Genomic DNA, 19,207 nt, shown 5'->3' with positions numbered 1-19,207 from the left:
TAAGAGTGGAAATTATAGAGATTCTTTACTGTGAAAGAAAGGTAAAGCATTTTGGAATCTCCTTGTGTTTCTCACCTATAAACATAGTCAAATATTCCAACAACAGTAGAAGCAGCTCAAAGAAAAAAAAAGATGCGTATTTGACAAAGAAGAGGAAAAAAAATCCTGTATTCTGCAGATGTGCATTTTTACCTTAAGTAATCCAATTAAAATCATATTTAAAGCTCTGACAAAACATGATAAAGGAAATAAGAGTATTTTCCTATCGGAACATATTTTAGGTGATAGATAATAGGAGCACACATACAGTCTCATTTGCAGGAGACTATTAAAATAATGATTATAATTTCTGACCTGCTTGTTATAAGGTTCCATATACTGAAAGCATACTGCCTTTCTCTATTTCTGACACAAATAAAACTGATAAGCAAAGATATGTGCTTGCAATTTTAATTCAACAGAGTGAGGTGAAATGCAGCTTACAAGGCAAATAGTATAAATCCTATCAGTTCTGTTTATTGTAATAACCCAAACAATGGCAATTACAAACTACCCCACAGATTTTTGGCATGGCAGGAATGACAGATCTACAAAATCCAGCTAATGCTGGTCTTTTTGTAGTACTCGGTTACCAAGCCGCACACGTACAATACACAAATCTCAAAAGTAATGAGATATTTCTTTATTATCAAATCCGTTCCACAGACTGGTGTTAAAGATCACATAGCTCATTTCTGGAAATCTCCTTTGTCAACTGCTTAGGTACACTTAAGAAAAATAAAACTCACATGCATTCACAAATTTAGAGCCAGCCTTTAAGGAAATTCATAAAGGATTACTCTGTTACTCTAATTATATAAATAATACTATGTTTCAAGATTCTGTATTTGGAACTCAGCTAACATATAAAAACTCTGATGACATGGGAGAAACCAAGCTGACTGGTAACAGATACTATGAAATCTCATAGTTCATAGTTAAAAGATCGAGTCTATTCCTTTATTTGAAAATACATATGTGTGTCTTTTGTATACATTGCAATCATAAAACATGCTATGAGATATAATAAATAACTAACCTAATATTTTTTACATACATAATAGTATAAATAAACTTCAAACCTTACCAACTTCTTAGTTTCATAGAAGATATAACTGGTTCTGGAATAAAATGACTGGGTTCTGATGGATAATTGACTTACAAATTATAAAGATAACAATTTGGATATTTTGTTTACCTAAGTTGCTAAATTTCACACACAGTTCTCTTGAACAGTTCAAATAGAAACAAAGAAATAAAAGTATTATCTTAATTCTGAAACTACTGTCTGTGATTTAAAAGGAAGATGTTAATAAAAAAATTTTTTAAATTCTGTAATAGAAATTATCCTCACAAGATAAAAGACCTAACACTGTGTAAATGAAAATTAATTCTTTTTAAAAAGTGGAAAATGGAATTATATGAAGGCTAAAAAATAGAAGGTTAAGCCATCACTATATTTTAGAGATGAACATATTCTTAAAATTTCCATTTCTTTGCCTGTCAGTCATCTGTCCAAGAGTAATTAAATCCTTTGATTTTAAAAATGTGGCCAAATGAATACCCTACATAGGCCTGTTTGATGTTCACTTATGAACTGTGGCTGAACAATTTTTTTTGATGACTATTCACAGTATTTCTTTACAGTCTTATGAGACCCACTTGTTTTGATGCAAATGAGTCAAGGGGATAAAATAGCATTTCCCTAAAATCAATTCACAATAAAAACATTACATCAAAAATAATTAATTATAGAGCTCACTGACTTATTTTGAATCTTCAAGAAGATATACAATATTTTTCTACTCTAAAGACATCCAGTTCCATTATAAATACTGCCAATAGCTTTATTTCATTTACACACAAATAAACATAATTGTTTCTGACATTATTTTTTTGAAACTATTTGCAAGTTTCAACTGCAAGTGTAAAGAAAATAGACAACACAATCATGCAAATAGGGGTGAGCCTAGAGACAGAAAGAAACCAGTTTGCAGCTATAAGAAATCAAGGGTCAGAAACAGATGAACTTCTTCTTTATGAACTACATGTAGAATGCAAAAATCTTATGACCTTATTTTTGTCTTAGCTTCTTGTTACTGATATAGAATTACTCTGGGGCTAGAAAGATTTCAACAATCAGAAGAAAATCTGCAAAACAGTACAAATTATCATGGATACCAAAAATTTACTAAACCATTTGTTGGCTTGAACCAAAGTATCTAAATGAATCCATGGGACAATAGATACTACCAAAGATGTGTATAAAAATAAAACAATACCTTCCAAGTATGTGTAACTAATCACATTTTTTTCAACAAACATTATGAACTAAATTCCAGGAGACTCACAGAAGCTGAAAAGTAAAATGGTGTTTGATAATTAATATCTATGGAATGACAGTAACTCATAGTAAGGAAATTTCAACAGTTGTGCCACATTCTGGAAATTCCTGGTGATAGCATTGAATGTATCATTGGATATTTGAAAGCTCAAGCAGATCTAGGTACTAGCATGCTATGTGACTTTGTGTTACAGTGTTACTTGAACCTTAACTGACTCATCAAACAAACAAGTGTAATAGATATAAACTGGATTGTAAGGAGGCTACGTGGCCACTTGGCTTTCCATTTCTTCAGAGGAATTTGAAAACCTCTTGTCACCTCTTCTGTTCCCATTTCTTTATCTCCTTCACCCTTCAGACTTCTACCACTTCACCAAAATGGCTCTAAGCAAAATCATCTGTGGCATCTGATATAGCTAAATCCTTTATCACTCTTTCAAACTCTTTCTTTGATTTTATTCTTGGTTTTGCTGTACTGTTCCACACTTCCTTTTCAGTCTCATTTGCTGATTTGGAACAACTGTAATGAAGAAATATTTTAGATAAAGTAAAACTGGGTTTATGTCCTATGTTCCTTCCAGAGAGGATGCAATTCAGGGAGAAGGAAAATGATTCCAGAGAGAGGACATAATTGAAAGGAAAAATGATGACCAATAACACAAAAGGTAAATATGTAGATAAAATCAAACATGGTCAGTACAAAATAATAGTATTATAAGCAATGGCAGTAAAAATTATAATATCTAACTTGAGAATTTACAAGAGAGACACCAAAATGTTTTATAACAGAAGTATATATGTCTGAATGCCAGAAATATGAAATAAAATTCTCTAACTCATAATGTACTTAAAAAACATACTGTACTAAAATAAAATATGAGGCACATTTTGTTATCAGATATTCATGGGACAATTGAAAGTATATTAACAAAAATAAACTTTCAAATAAAATGTTAGAAATAGTGTTTGACTGTCAAGTTAAAGGAAAAAATGGAATTAAAAAAGAAACAAGAATCCTCAATTAATTAAAAAAGCCAAGTAGGGAGAAAAAGGAAGCAATAGAAAAAGCAAGACAATTAGGAAACCAAAAGATAATAGAATGAAGTACAAACACATAATTTATAATAATAACTGTATATGGATTATTCTCATCACTTATGACAAGAGATTAGATTTAAAAACTGTGCTTATATATGAAAAGTGCTTGATAAAGGACAGAAATGGTATGGACCTAACAGAAGCAGAAGATATTAAGAAGAGGTGGCAAGAATACACAGAAGAACTGTACAAAAAAGACCTTCATGACCCGGATAATCACGATGGTGTGATCACTCACCTAGAGCCAGACATCCTGGAATGTGAAGTCAAGTGGGCCTTAGAAACCATCACTACGAACAAAGCTAGTGGACGTGATGGAATTCCAGTTGAGCTATTTCAAATCCTGAAAGATGATGCTGTGAAAGTGCTGCACTAAATATACCAACAAATTTGGAAAACTCAGCAGTGGCCACAGGACTGGAAAAGGTCCGTTTTCATTCCAATCCCAAAGAAAGGCAATGCCAAAGAATACTCAAACTACCACACAATTGCACTCATCTCACATGCTAGTAAAGTAATGCTCAAAATTCTCCAAGCCAGGCTTCAGCAGTACATGAACTGTGAACTTACAGATGTTCAAGCTGGTTTTAGAAAAGGCAGAGGAACCAGAGATCCAATTGCCAACATCCGTGGGATCATGGAAAAAGCAAGAGAGTTCCAGAAAAACATCTATTTCTGCTTTATTGACTATGCCAGAGCCTTCGACTGTGTGGATCACAATAAACTGTGGAAAATTCTGTAAGAGATGGGAATACCAGACCACCTTACCTGCCTCTTGAGAAACCTATATGCAGGTCAGGAAGCAACAGTCAGAACTGGACATGGAACAACAGACTGGTTCCAAACAGGAAAAGGAGTACGTCAAGGCTGTATATTGTCACCCTACTTATTCAACTTATATGCAAAGGACATCATGAGAAACACTGGGCTTGAAGAAGCACAGGCTGGAATCAAGATTGCCCAGAGAAATATCAATAACCTCAGATATACAGATGACACCACTCTTATGGCAGAAAGTGAAGAGGAACTGAGAAGCCTGTTGATGAAGGTGAAGGAGGAGAGTGAAAAAGTTGGCTTAAAGCTCAACATTCATAAAACTCAGATCATGGCATCTGGTCCCATCACTTCACAGGAAATAGATGGGGAAACAGTGGAAACAGTGAAAGACTTTATTTTTGGGGGCTCCAAAATCACTGCAGATGGTGACTGCAGCCACCAAATTAAAAGACACTTACTCCTTGGAAGAAAAGTTATGACCAACCTAGATAGTATATTCAAAAGCTGAGACATTACTTTGCCAAGAAAGGTCCATCTAGTCAAGGCTAGTATGTATGTATGTAGTCATGTATGGATGTGAGAGTTGGACTGTGAAGAAAGCTGAGCATCAAAGAACTGATGCTTTTGAACTGTGGTGTTGGAGAAGACTCTTGAGAGTCCCTTGGACTGCAAGGAGATCCAACCAGTCCATTCTAAAGGAGATTAGTCCTGGGTGTTCTTTGGAAGGAATGATGCTAAAGCTGAAATTCCAGTACTTTGGCCACCTCATGCGACGAGTTGACTCATTGGAAAACACTCTGATGCTGGGAGGGATTGGGGGCAGGAGGAGAAGGGGATAACAGAGGATGAGATGGCTGGATGGCATCACCGATTTGATGGACGTGAGTTTGAGTGAACTCCTGGAGTTGGTGATGGACAGGGAGGCCTGGTGTGCTGCAATTCATGGGGTCGCAAAGAGTTGGACACGACTGAGCAACTGAACTGAACTGAACTGACACTCTCAAGAAGCATACTAAAATCTATAAAAAACTAAAACTAAATAAACAAAAGTAGCCTAGTAGGCATATGGTAGTCCAGTGAAAACTTGGGTATACAAGGCAAAAGAGACTTTTAAGACAAATGGTATTTTTAGACATAGAGATGATCAATATATATGTATAATGGAAAACTATTGCTCAATTAATGAGAAATATATATCAATCAAACATTTGTATGGCAGTAATGACTAATAATGGAAGTCCATAAATGTATCAACATACAAGAGACTTCAACATAGCCATCTATTTTGACAAGTTAAAAATTAAAATAATGATGATTAACAGGGTTAACAACCTTGAGCTAGCAAATATGTATATAAAAACTACTCTCTCAAATGTGCCCCAAATTATAAACTGCACAGTTTTCTTAAGCATACATAAAACGCTAATACTTGAAACTTGCATAAATTAAAGCATCAATCATATCCAATTCTATGAGATTTTAAAACAAGTCTTATTTTTTCAAGCAACTGGTATTGTATAGACTATGTTCTTAAGATAAAAGCAAATAAATTAGAAGTGAAAAAAAGGCAAAATATTTTAATACAGCTTTAGAAATTTAGGAGTATAATTCTAAATAAAAGATGAATCAAAATAAATCATAATAAATTTCTAAGTACTGAATACTGAAAGATAGTTAAACAAATATCAAATGTGTAGGCTACAACCAGATGATAGCTAGAAGAACATCTATTCTTATGTTAGAACCATTATGTAGCACACTTTAATATACATAATTATTTGGCAATTATTGCTGAATAAAGTTGCAAAATAAAAAAATGAAGTAAGAAGAAAGGCAGAAATTAAGCAGATGTTATGAAAATGAAATAGTTAAGGTAGAAGAACAGAATTCTCTGCAAAAATGTTGGGAAAGAATTTAGCAAAATGGAAATCAAACATATAACAAAAAAAATCCACAAAGGCAGTGTTGATTCTCAGAAAAGATCAGTAAAATATACAAACTTCCACCAGGATTGACATAATGAAATAGAAAGTAAAAATTAATAACATTTTAACGAAACAGAGAAGCAGCCTCTTGGATCTTCAGGCTATGCTCTGACTGCTTTCCAGTTTGGTTCTTTAAAGTCTGTGTAGGGAAGTCTTATGATCTTTCCACACTTAAAACAAAACTTTTCTATGGTTGACCCTCTGCCCTCTGAATTTCTATCTCAATATACATCCCTACGTAAACTGTAAGTAGTCCAATTAACCAAATTCTGTTTCATATATCAATGCTCCCAAAGAGATTTGCGTTAATTACCCTGTGCATTTAAGAAGGGCCTCTGCACATTGCTTTACCCACGGGAGTAAATCAAATGATAGGAATTTTAGATATGTACTGTGTTCATGGTAGATAGTACAGAAATAATGGGAACTTCTAAGCCTTCCCAAATTCTACCTCAAATGTGGCTACATATTCTATAAATTTAGTATGTAGACACTTAGTCATAGTCCTTGGAACAAATGAAAGTGTAATAGTTGGACCAATTTTATTATGTTTTCTGTCATGTTAGTTTAAGCACTGTCAAATCAAGCAATTGTTTTTTTTTCCCCTTTCACTTTGAGTAAATGAGCTTTGTGGAGATCTAGTCACTCCTTTGTTCTTTTGACAGCTTGTTCTGCTCATTACATGATATGTGGGATTATCAAATCAATAAGATTTTGCTGTTTCTGAAATACATTATATAATGGGATAAACTTCCTGAATATTTCTAAACACAAGTTTCAAGTCAAACTTAAAGTCAGAAAGTGAAATTTAAAACATAGAGGCTGACACAGAAAACTATTCATGATGGTATCCCTAAGCCGTGGCTCATGGATATTTAATAGTTGTTTTGGAAGTAAGTTAAAAAAAAAAAAAGACACAAGATGATAGCTGGGAAAACTTTGCAACCTTAGAGTAAATGAGAGAGAAAGGTATATGAACACTGTGAAAACATTAGGAGACTTCTGAGAAACAGAAAAGATAAAATTATTTACAAAATGAGAAGGACCAACCAATGGAAGCTGTTACCTGCTCTTTCTGCTATGCAATTAGGTTCTTGAGGGTATGGTTCATTGTGATATTCATTTTTGTGTTCTTGTACCTCATTCAAGGCCAGGTGCATGGAAATTTCTCAATAAATATTATTTGAATGACTTAATTAATAAATATCAGGACTTTAATGAGTGCCAAGGAAGCTGGGTTATTTTCACTTCAATTACAACAAATTGTACATTGTAAAATTTTATTAGCTCTTATGCCTGTTGAACCAACACCACAGGTTAACGCTGTACAATATAGGCCCATATTACAACAGAGATTACTACTTCATGAGGGAGGCTTCACTGGGGCATCTCCCTGCCCCAGGCAGAAAGACAATACTTCCTCCTCCACGCTCCCATGGAGGTCTAATATTATCTCTAATAAAGCATGTCACGTTGAATTACAAACCTTTTTTAACATGCAAATTTTGCCAGTAGACTCTGAGCTTATTGGGAAGATCTATTTGCTTTGCTTCTGATTGTATCACCACGTTGGTTAGCACCATAGCAGGACCTCAACAACATCTGTTGCATGAGGGTAAGAGAAGGCATATCATGGAAGCATAAGTCAATTGTCCTAAGATGTCCACATTCTAATCCTTGGATCCTATGACTCTGCTACTTTAGATGGCAAAAGGGATTTTGCAGATATAGTTAAGTTAAAGATTTCCAGATAGGGAGATTATCCTGGATTATCCAGATGAGCCCAGCATCAAAAGAACCATTATAAGAAGGAGACAGGGGCACAAAGGCAGAAGAATCTATATGAAGACACAATGAGTCAGTGAAGATGTGATGACAAAATGTGATGTCAGTGTGAGAAAGGAGCCATGAGCTAATGAATTCACCTCTAAAAGCTGGAAAAGATGAGGCCACATTCTTAGAACCTTCAGGAGGAACTAGCTCTACCTACACTTCAGCTTCAGCTCAGTGAGACTGATTTTGGACTTCTGACTCCCAGAACCATGTGAGAAACCTGTGATGTTTCAATTACTAAGCTTCCATTATTTCTACTACCAGGGAATATGCAGTTTCTTTTCACCTAAGTTTAAGGAGGCACAGTCTTCCCTTCCCCTTTAATAAATATTTACTATCCCCTTTACTAAATATTGACTACCTGCTACTTGCCTAAACTACAGTAGGAGGCATGGGATATGCAACTCTATATGAGACATGATGCTTGTGCATTTCAAACAGAGTAGAAACCTGCCAAGGCCAGGCACGTGCATATAAAAATGTGACCAGAGACCAGCAACGTAAAGGAGTATTTGATAAATACCAAGTGAAAGTGCAGGAAGCGTTAGAGGAGTTCAAAATGGATTGAAATCACTCTAGTTGCTAGGAGCTGGGACAACCTTCTTGAGGAAGTAAGTTTCAAGAAGAAACTTCCACACTGAAGCATAAAAAAGGTCATTCTGATAAGAGAGAGAAACATGAGCAAAGAAAGTTGTTGGAAAGGAATTAGTGTCTTTTGACTTTAGTGAGCAAAAAAATGGCCTGAGCAGAGCAGAAGAAAGAAGATGGGGGAAAAACAGATTGGTAGCAAGCGGAGGATGAGAAAGTAGAGTAAGCTAAATACTAAGCACAGGGGTTAGAATTTCACCCTAGAGTTATAGTACTTGCATCTATGACCAAGGAGTACGATAAATATAAAACAAAGCAGGTTCTTCTTTCTCAAGTCTGTTCAATTTTGTTAAGTCTCTTTCAGTTACTTAAATATCCTGCTACCTAGTGTGACCCTAAGTAACCTCAGAGTTAATCCATGAATTTTCTGCTTCCCTCCAGCATGCCCATCCAATTGACTGCTAAATATCTTAGATACTAAGTCCAAAATTTGTCTGGGCTCCATTCTTTTTCTCTAAACATATTGTCATAGTTTTTATTTTAGTTCTACAAAATAAGCTAAAAGTAAACAAAACAAGATATTTTGATGAATTGTTTCACAAGACAGAAAGGTGGTCAGACACACAGAAAGAAAGCCAAGAAAATGCAGACACAAAAGTAAAAGCATAAAAAATTTAAAGAATAAGAGACTCATCATGTGGAAATTTTCCTAATGTGGAAAAATAATTTTAACCCTTTGCTGAACTCCTCCAGGTAAGCAGTGCACGAATTTGGGCCTGCATCACTGAACCCCAATTCCATTTTGCCTCAGAAATGTTTGTTTCCATTAATATTGTACCTAGAGTTTTATGTAATGAAACCCAAACAGAAGACAGAGGTTGACACACAGTAGCTCATTTATATAAAACTGAATAGAAAAGCTTCTAAGATTAAACCTGACCTAGAATAATCACAAAATTCATTACTTTGTTCAACAGAAGTTGTGAGTTAGCAACTAGATAAATATGTTTCTCTTCAAGTGTCCAGTTTAATTGTTTATGGCCACCTGGAGCATTGTGTGTCGATGGTTGTGAAGGTTAGTCTGTACAAAACAAAAAAGATAATTCAGTGATGATTATCCATGTCGTCTGTGGGTGTGAAAGGGGAAAAAAATGAGCTTAAGTGTGGACTGTAGTTTTAGTGATTCCAATATTATGCAATATTTCTAAAGTTCTTAATTCATGTTCATACCAACAGGTTCATTTTTTTGTTTAATAGTTTACTTGAAAATATTGTTATTAGCCAGTTTGAAGACAGGCCCTAAGTTATGCAAAAAAGCTCAGAATAACATTTGGTAATGACTCTGTACTCCCTTTCATAGGCGTGGGGCACAGTCACTGGGAATAGCATTTCATTAATTTACATGTGGTACTGCACTGCAAATAAATGAGACTGGTTATCAGTGGAAGGATATCTTTTGGCACATGATTAAATCTGCAGGTAAGAATCAGGGTTCAACTATGTGGCAGAAGTATTATTTTTAATGGATTTATCCATTTTATAAAAAAACAATTGCTATTTAAGTATGCACACTGAATGTGATTGCTCAAAGAGTAATTTAAAAATATTGCATAAGTACATATTAAAGACTGCTTTTGGTTAAATCATGACACCCTCTCTTATTATCAGGCTTTCCTGATGGCTCAGATGGTAAAGAATCTGCCTGCAATGCAGGAGACCCATGTTCAACCCCTGGGTCAGGAAGATGCCCTGGAGAAGGGCATGGCTACTCACTCCAGTATTTTTGCCTGGAGAATCCCATGGACAGAGGAGCCTGGCAGGCTACAGTCGAAGGGGTCACAAGAGTCAGACACAGCTGAGAGACTAACACTTTCACTTTTCTCTTGTTATTACCTTACAAGTTACTTAACCACACGATGTCCTCTCAATCTTCTCATAAATTTTTCTTCTATTAAATATGATAGTGAACCCAATTCAAAACAAAATATCAATGAAAATTTTGGGAAGGGAGGTATTTAATTGTGACTCTTAAATTTATGCAAAGAGTGTACAGTTTAAAAATATTTTTAACAAAGAAATGTGAAAGGGGAAGATTCTATCATATTATATATTACAAGTTATACCAAAGAAAAAGAGTCAAGCTATGAACATTGCAGTGCATATGTTTTTTCAAATTATACTTTTCTCCAAATATATACCCAGGAATGGGATTGCTGGATCAGGTGCTATTCCAGCTTTATTTTTTAAAGGAACCTGTTCTTCATAGTGGCTGTACTAATTCACATTCCACCAGCTGTGTAGGAAGGTTCTTTGTCTCCACACCTTCTCCAGCATTTATTATCTGTAGACCTTTGATGATGGCCATTCTGACAGATACCTTATTGTAGTTTTGATTTGCATTTCTCTAACAATTACCTCTTTTCACGTGCCTGTTAGCCAGTTGCACATCTTCTTTGGAGAAGTGCCCATCAATAGACAAGTGGATAAAGATATGGTATATATACACAATGGAATATTAGCCATAAAAAAAGAATGAAATAATATCATTTGCAAAAACATAAATGGACCCAAAGATTATCATACTAAGTGAAGTAAGACAGGAAAAGCAGAGAAAGCCAAATATTATATGATACTGCTTTTATGTGGAATCTAAAAAAAAAGATACAAATGAACTTACAGAACAGAAACAGACTCACAGACACAGAAAACAAATTTATGGTTACCAAAGAAGGGAGGGCTAAATTAGGAATTTGGGATTAAAATATACACATTACTATACATAAAACACAACTATACTCAATATCTTGTAATAATGTATTAGAAAAGAATCCAGAAAAATTTATCTATCTATCTATCTATATATAACTGAGTCACTTTGCTGTATACCTGAAACTAACACAACATTGTAAATCAACTATATTTCAATAAGGATTAAAAAAAAAACATGAATTATGTATCACACACAAAAAAAGAATCAAAATCTGGAGTCTGTGAGAGGATTAACAGAGAAATGAATTTAAACTAATAATTGTGAAATAAATATAATAATGCTAATATTTAACATTAAAGATATACTGATATTGTAAGGCACGGTCCCAGGGTTTGATCCCTGGGTCAGGAAGATCCCTTGGAGAAGGGAACGACTACCTACTCCAGTATTCTTGCCTAAAGAATTCCATGCACAGAGGGGCCTGGCAGGCTACAGTACATAGGGTCACAAAGAGTCGGACATAACTGAGCGACTAGCACTTTTAACTTTCAACCTTTAAATCAGTAGACTTTCTGTAAAGCAAACTGCTTTCCATAATATTGGTGGATCTCATCTCATTATATATGTGTGTGTATATATATATACACACTTATAGTTGCTCTTCAATTGCTCAGTCATGTCCGACTCTTTGCAACCCCATGGACTGCAGCATACCAGGCTTCCCTGTTTTTCATCTCCTGGAATTTGCCCAAACTCATGTCCTTTGAGTTGGTGATGCCATCCAACTCTCTCACCCAACCCTCTGCTACAGTTCTGAGGGTGGCAGAGTCAGACACAACTAAAGTGACTGAGCACAAACACAGATATACACACATACAAACACACGTACACACAGACTCTTTCTATGGAGAACCCCAAACCTCGACTAACATGACAGATATCTAAGAAAGGCAAAAATGGTAGTTTCAAGTAGTAGCAATTTTTATATTTGAACCTTTTCAGAAAAATCAATCATTTCATTTATTTTATACTATCCAAAACAAGAGATGATACTTTGTTTATCAAAAAGAAAGTAACAATCTTTTGCTATACAATTTCAAACATTAGTGAAAATCTGAAAGAATCAGAATTAGAACTAGTATGGTATTGAATGCAATTATGCCATATTTTCCATTTATTTTGTTGCCTTTCAGTAAAGTTCAGAAAGAAAATTATATATTTTCTTTAACAGAAGATTATGTTTCAAGAGGAGAAATAAATAGCACATTCCTCTTTCAACATGAGATTAATTTACAATCTCATTACTAGTTATCATATATAAAGATCTGTGAGACTCAACTGGTTGACTGCGTTAATATTTTTAGAACAAGTCATCTTTACGATAAAACTGTTGATTACTGCTCATCCCTCATCCATTGTAGTAGGCTAAGATAACTTATTTAAGATTGAATTGTTTTGGTTTCATTTCTAATCTCAAATGTTTATTAAGAGGCACTGTTTTAAGAGGAAAAAATTCCTAATGCCTCAATGCATTACATGAGCTAATTTACCTACAAGGTCACAATCCACTGGAGAGGAATGTACAAATAAATGTCTAATAAATGTTCTTTGATGGCAATGCTAATTTTTAATTCCCAATTTAATGACTTCCCCCCCTAAATTTCATCTTAAACCTCTAACTATTTGCTTGTGTTTAGATTTTATGTAAACAATAGCAGTTGCAACAGTTTACACTTGGCAAGTGCTTTTCATAAGTCAAGTGTTTTGGATATAGATGCACCATCTCAACAGGTACTCCCTACTCCACCATAGTAAGCTCAATGTGTGAGACCTGGGTTTGATCCCTGGGTAGGGGAGATGACCTGGAGAAGGGAAAGGCTACCCACTCCAGTATTCTGGCCTGGAGAATTCCATGGACTGTATAGTCCATGGGGTCACAAAGGGTAGCATACAACTGAGCACCTTTCACTTTCAAGCACAATTCTAAGATGATTCCCAATGGGTCATATCCTTGAAGAGTTCCTCCCTTTGAATGGGACAGAACCTGTGACTTACTTCTGGCCAGTAGAAGGGTGATGGGGTGTCACTCCCATGATTATGTTAGGCTATTGTTGTTGTTCAATCCCTAAGTTGTGTCCAATTCTTTGGGACCCCATGGAGTGTAGCCCACCAGTCTCCTCTTGTCCTTGGGATTTCCCAGGCAAGAATACTGGAGCAGGTAGCCATTTCCTTCTCCAGCGGATCTTCCTGACTCAGGGACTGAACTCACTTCTCCTGCTTGGCAGGTGGATTCTTTACCACTGAGCCACTTGGGAAGCCCTGTTGTTCCTGTAATACCCTTCCATCAAATATCCACACAGCTGGCTCTCTCGCTCTTTCACGTCTTTACTCAGAAGAATCCGTCTGAGCTAATTCTAACATGCACCCCCTATGTAGAATCCCACTCCACCCCCATGTTTCCTATCCCCAATCTGGATCTACTTCTTAACACACTTCATATTTGATTTATCTGGTTTGCTATCTGTCTCCTTCACGAGGACATAAATGTTCATTTTGTTCACTACTGCAAATCTAATATCTAAAGAAGTGCTTCCCCCCCCCCCCATGGATTCATAGTACATTTTTGAATAAATGATGCTGCTTCAGATTCATCAGCAGTAGGATTTATATTTCAAGTTCTTATTTGCAAGGAGTGCAAAACATTTAAGAACTGATGTATACCCTGTCTTATGATCTGTTTTAGAACCAGTGAGAATAACTTTGAATCATCCCCCTGGAACTTCTGGTGAAGTGAACTCTGCCACAAAACTATTCCATGACACTGACCACGTTATCACTGTCTTCTAATTATCCACTTTAGATAGTTCCTACTTCTCACTATTCAATGTTTTTTATATGTTTGATAATGGAAGAAAATAAATTTTTCTTGAAATTTCTTAGGAAAAGGTAATGGAGTTCTAAAAGGTATGGCATACATTTAACATGATGGAAAAATCCCAGTGTTATTAGTATGCATTTGATTTTTAGGATGTTTTTCCTTCTTCTCTCTTCCATTGTAGAAGTTCCATTTCATAATGGGCTACTGATCAGACCTGTTATTCTAATGGTGGAATCCCAAAGGAAAACATGTTTCAGATGTAAAGTATTCCCCTCAGACTCCCTGGCGGTCATGGAAAGCAGGAGAAATTCCTGATGTATGAAGTCACTGTCACCATTGTCAAAGCACTGTAGTGTGGGAAATGAACCGCAAATAAAATCAAAGGGTATTTCTTCCAAAGCATTAAATATTAGTGCACAAACAACAATTGTTTTTTTCTGTTAACATACAAAATATTTCAGATAAAATCTTAATGTTTAAATACCCAGAGAACATATCTAAGCTTAGGTGCTGGAGGTGGCAAGTTTTTGACACACTAGTAAACAAAAATATATAAGATATTAAAGGCTCTCCATCAAAGAATTGAAATTTAATTTCCTTCTGGAATTCTATACAGATCCAACCAAACTTCCATAGCAAATGCCACCATAAAGGTAATTCTCTATCCTCTGCTCTAAGGAATTAATTTTAAGGTATGCACAGTTTTTTTCCCTTTAAGAGCTTCTTAAGTCTAAATTAAATAGCCTCAATAAAGTAGTATTAAAGTTGAACTGAAATCCACGAGAGCAAGACAATTTGGAGTTAGGTTAAAATTCCTTTCTTGCTCTTCAACCTTAAATCAGACTGCTGTGTTAAGGTATTGTAATGATCTAAGACAGTGTGTCATCTTTCATGCCCGCCAGCATATGTTACAATTTCCGAATTAGAGAATAGCTATTCCCCCAAATTATTATTTTAACTACACAGTCATTCTCAGTTTAGATTTAGGTCAGGCACCAAAAGTTACTCTATAATCTTGGGAATGAACATCATAACCCTCAGCCCAAAGTATAATTGTCAAAGCTTCACATCCAGAAATGCACTCTAGGACACACAGAGAATTAAAAAAAGATTTGGATTATTGCTTAATATGGGGATATGTTTATCTTTGTAAACAGCTCTTCTATACAAGTGGTTCAAATGTGGCAAAACAGCCACAAACAGTCCCAATAGAAGTTGCAAAATCAAACATTCAGGCATGAAAAGTCTTTTTCTTAAGTTGTTTTCAAGCTTCATCCTTTTTTCTGCAATAACTAAAGCAAAGCCACAGTAGCTGCAGCCATTTGCATCTAAGGAAGAGATGTTTTGCTTTGGTGATATAGTTAATGAGTCTAAAAATATTCAGTATAATAATTCTGTCAAAGCCCCCACAGTCTCCTCAATGAGCGGAAGCCTGCAGGATTCCAATGGGGAGCCGAGTAATGAGCTCTCAGCATTCGCTCCCACACCATCCAGGCGAGATATACTTGGGCCTCCATAGTTCCACATCATTAGCAACATGAAACAAAGACACATGCTTGACTTTAATAAGCGACTAAAGTTGCTGGTTTACTAGTCTGTTACTGCACGTAAACTCTGTATTTCAAAACAGGTCCTTGCAAAGAGAAGGCAGGAACGGCTTTGGCAAACAGTTAGGTTTAATTTAATGTGGCAAATGATGGAGCAGAATGGAAAAAAAGGAAAAAAAAAAGGACACAGGAAGTGATGAGTTTCTGACACTAAGTCTCCTGGGCTCACTGCAGACTGCAGTCTCGCTGTTGGAGATGACGGTTACGGTGGGCTGCAACGATAGGGCTATAGGCATATGCGACTGAGTTTTAGTTGATATTCTTGCAAGACAGGAAGTGAACAAGCTTATTTCCCACTGGGAAAGGTTCAGACATGATTAACTTGGGCATGACCAAATAGGTCAATAATATGACAATGAATTTCTAGCACAATAATTAAGTGGGAAAATTTGTGTGATTTGTTCTTCTTGTTCTGCACATACCAATAATGCATTAGTATGGATTCATTTAGTTTCTTTCATTAGGTGAAATCACATAGCTACAATTTAAGATAGTGATGGTTCAATTTGAATACTTAAAAGTTATTTCTGCAAAGAAACATTAAATTATTTTTCTTTTATTTTTAGCATAAGCTTTTGCATTTCCGCGTCAGAGGAATGATCTGGAATCTATCTATACATGCATACTAATTGTTTCACGAGTGATTCTCCCATCCAATATCAGGTCTTACTGATACCAGTCACCAGGATAAAGGAAGAATTACTACAGAGAATGAAACAGGTAAAAACAAATGCTTCACCTTGGGATACTAGGATTCAATGTATTTTACACTTAAACGCTGTTCTTGTCAGTTATTAAAATATTTTAACTTTTCTTTAAATAAACCGTCTATATATATAATACCCAAATCTTAGCATTGGAAGAGAAGCCATAAATCATAAAATATACTATTTCATTTCATGCAGTGCTTCAGTCTAGAGTGCTCGCAAAAGAACAAAAACAAAACCCCAAAACAAAAATTAAAAAAAATTTTTTTCTTAATATTAGTAATATTATTTTAGTATTAGTCTCTTCCAATTTAACATCAGGACTTAAATGTAAGAGGTTTACGTAACTGCCCTTTAATATTTCATGTTCTTGCTTCCCCCGCCCCCCATGGCCAAGATAGTCTTCAGTCCTTTGCTGCCATTTGATACAGGATGAGTTTCCCCACAGTACTGGAAACTATGCAGTTCATAAGCATGCCGTTAGCAAATAGAGGACAAAAATTACAGAGTTCAGTAGCAGCCCAATGCAAGTATCAAGGAAGACAACAACCCATTCATTAGTGGTCTTTGCTTATGGCTTCCAGGTGGCGCTAGTGGCAAAGAACCCACCTGCCAAAGCAGGAGACGTAAGAGATATGGGTTCGATCCCTGAGTCAGGAAGATCCCCTGGAGGAGGAAATGGCAACCTGCTCCAGTATTCTTGTCTGGGAGATTCCATGGACAGAGGAGCCTGGCAGCCTACAGTCCATAGAGTCACAAAGAGTCAGACACGACTGAAGCGACTTAGCACGTTTGCATGCATGGTTACACAACTATCTTGTCAACAAGGATGCCATGAAATACAAAAATCAACATATGCTCTAAATGGTGGTATGGGTAAATGCCAGTAACCTCCTAAATAAGCCGATCTAGAATACTTTTAAAATTTCATTCCCACTTTAGTTTGTTTTTCTTTTGAAAAATGAGACTAATTTCCTGGCTTTGGGTTTCTGGTATTTTCCCCATCTGCTCCACAGCTTCTTACCAGTCACTGACATTGATTCCTTGAACACATGGGCACATTCTTTCAGGACTCAGGAATGCTATACTAGGTCTCAAAAATATCTGTTTCTTATAAGATCTGGACTCTCTCAAGACTATTTACTCTTTCTAATTTTATGATCAATTTTTTGGTGAGGAAGACTGAAGCAAAATGAATGTTCATTGGATTTTTACTTTTGTTTATTGTTAGCTTGGTGCTTGCAAAGTGGTTGGATCATGTGAATCATTGTTTCATTTTAAAATACATTCGTTTTATAATAAAATGGCTATGCTGAATATATATCTACTAATAAATGATTTTGAGCATTTCTTTACTAGCATGTGAGATGAGTGCAATTGTGCAGAAGTTTGAGCACTCTTTGGCATTGCCTTTCTTTGAGATTGGAATGAAAACTGACCTTTTCCAGTCCTGTGGCCATTGCTGAGTTTCCCAAATTTGCTGGCATATTGAGTGCAGCACTTTCACAGCATCATCTTTCAGGATTTGAAATAGCTCAACTGGAATGCCATCACCTCCACTAGCTTTGCTCATAGTGATGCTTTCTAAGGCCCACTTGACTTCACATTCCAGGATGTCTGGCTCTAGGTGAGTGATCACACCATCGTGATTATCCGGGTCATGAAGGTCTTTTTTGTACAGTTCTTCTGTGTATTCTTGCCACCTCTTCTTAATATCTTCTGCTTCTGTTAGGTCATACCATTTCCATTCTTTATTGAGCCCATATTTGCAAGAAATGTTCCCTCGGTATCTCTAATTTTCTTGAAGAGATCTCTAGTCTTTCCCATTCTCTTGTTTTCCTCTATTTCTTTGCGTTGATCACTGAGGAAGGCTTTCTTATCTCTCCTTGCTATTCTTTTGAACTCTGCATTCAGATGCTTATATCTGTCCTTTTCTCCTTTGCTTTTTGCTTCTCTTTTCACAGTTACTTGTAAGGGCTCCTCAGACAGCCATTTTGCTTTTTTGCATTTCTTTTTCTTGGGGATGGTCTCGATCCCTGTCTCCTGTACAATGTCACAGACCTGTGTCCATAGTTCATCAGGCACTCTATCTATCAGATCTAGGCCCTTAAATCTATTTCCCACTTCCACTATATAATCATAAGGGATTTGATTTAGGTCATACCTGAATGGTCTAGTGGTTTTCCCAACTTTCTTCAATTTAAGTCTGAATTTGGCAATAAGGAGTTCATGATCTGAGCCACAGTCAGCTCCTCGTCTTGTTTTTGTTGACTGTATAGAGCTTCTCCATCTTTGGCTGCAAAGAATATAATCAGTCTGATTTTGGTGTTGACCATCTGGTGATGTCCATGTGTAGAGTCTTCTCTTGTGTTGTTGGAAGAGGGTGTTTGCTATGACCAGTGGATTCTCTTGGCAAAACTCTATTAGCCTTTGCCCTGCTTCATTCTATATTCCAAGGCCAAATTTGCCTGTTACCCCAGGTGTTTTTTGACTTCCTACTTTTGCATTCCTGTCCCCTATAATGAAAAGGACATCTTTTTTGGGTGTTACTTCTAAAAGGTCTTGTAGGTCTTCATAGAACCATTCAGCTTCAGCTTCTTTAGTGTTACTGGTTGGGGCATAGACTTGGATTACTGTGATA

General features: G+C 35.9%; 1 protein-coding gene across 1 annotated transcript in view; it reads right to left on the bottom strand.

The window, feature by feature from the left end:
* CCDC178 (coiled-coil domain containing 178) overlaps nucleotides 1-19,207 on the bottom strand; it is a 374,413-nt gene that overhangs the window by 49,291 nt on the left and 305,915 nt on the right. The window lies entirely within an intron of this gene.

The sequence above is a fragment of the Budorcas taxicolor genome, chromosome 22, assembly GCF_023091745.1.
Source record: "Budorcas taxicolor isolate Tak-1 chromosome 22, Takin1.1, whole genome shotgun sequence".
NCBI lineage: Eukaryota > Metazoa > Chordata > Mammalia > Artiodactyla > Bovidae > Budorcas > Budorcas taxicolor.
This window is presented reverse-complemented; position numbering and strand designations above follow the sequence as displayed.